The sequence below is a fragment of the Monopterus albus genome, unplaced genomic scaffold (assembly GCF_001952655.1).
Source record: "Monopterus albus unplaced genomic scaffold, M_albus_1.0 scaffold57.1, whole genome shotgun sequence".
Classification (NCBI taxonomy): Eukaryota; Metazoa; Chordata; class Actinopteri; order Synbranchiformes; family Synbranchidae; genus Monopterus; species Monopterus albus.
In genome coordinates this window covers 25830-27154 of record NW_018127937.1, presented here as the reverse complement: position 1 = coordinate 27154, position 1325 = coordinate 25830, and the positions used below count along the sequence as shown (strand labels likewise).

Sequence of the window (1325 nt, the reverse complement as noted above, 5' to 3'; positions counted from 1 at the left end):
ATTCTGTGTTTTTCTGTCAATATGGGGTGCTGTGTGTACATTAATGAGGAAAAAAATGAACTTAAATGATTTTAGCATATGGCTGCAATATAACAAAGAGTGAAAAATTTAAGGGGGTCTGAATACTTTCCGTACCCACTGTATGTTCATTTGGTTTTTGACTAATTAAATGTTTGTGATATAGTTTTCCACCCCACATTAATCTACTGTGTATATATACAATATATTATCTACATTGATCTATAAATATTGTTAGCTATACATCAATCTATGAATGTTGTGCTGAGATAATTCAGGTTTCTATGCATGACAAAACTAATATCTTCTCTCGTACCTGCTCTGGTTTACTTTTTTATTAGATAGCACATTCTGCTTTTCATTTCTGAAATGTTAAATTCATGTTTATTAATAATTTTATATTTTTTATTTATGGCCATTTATAATTTATACAGTATAGCCAACAGGCAGTAACAGGAAATTATTTTATTAGAAAGCTGTGAGAATGTGCCTCATAGATCTTAGCAATATTTTTGTAAAAGACTAGCATCACCTTTGAATTCATTCTGAACCTGTTTATTATTCATTATTTCTGTCTTTGCTATATATTCCATGTACGATTCAGTCTAATACGATCTATCACTGTCAGCATGACCTCTGACCACTAACTCTGTCGTGTTTGTGTTGAACTTTAACTGTGTGTGTGTCTGAGTGTGTGGCATCTGTAACGTTTCTGTTGAAACTTCAGCTTTAATAAAACCTCTCCTCACTCACTTTCCTTTCTTAAATCTGCAAACTGACTATTTTCAAATGTCAGATATCGGGGGGGTCACCTTTACTATAGGGCTGCTGAAACTATAATGCAATATCATGTGACCTTCACTCACCACTGTGCCATCAAACAAGCAAAGAATAGACAAACATTCCAACTTATCAACCAGTTTCTGATACAGACTCACTAATTTCTAATTAGTTTCTCAGATGTTGCATAAAGTGCTGCTGCTTCTTCTGGGAACACATTATGGACTACATTTTAAATGCATTTCCTGGTTCTAATGTTGTGGGCCAATGATTTATTGTACTTAGAAAATGTAAAACTACAAAAACATGGCATCTATTTTTTTAGTTATATGTGCAAAACAATTGCAAAGGAATAATAAAAACTCTATACCACTAACAAGGGTGCCATCATTCTGCATATTTAAAAAAATAAATGCTCACCCATACAGCTACATACACGCTTCAGTCCAGATGTCCATTCTAATAATCAGTTTGAGTTCAGACAAGACAATCTGATTACTCTGCAAAGTGCTGATTGTAGCCTGATA

The 1325-nt window shown here is 33.3% G+C and overlaps 1 protein-coding gene across 1 annotated transcript in view; it reads left to right on the top strand.

Moving 5' to 3' along the window:
- vps13c (vacuolar protein sorting 13 homolog C) overlaps positions 1-1325 on the top strand; it is a 110943-nt gene that overhangs the window by 106727 nt on the left and 2891 nt on the right. The gene's annotated exons all lie outside the window — the stretch shown is intronic.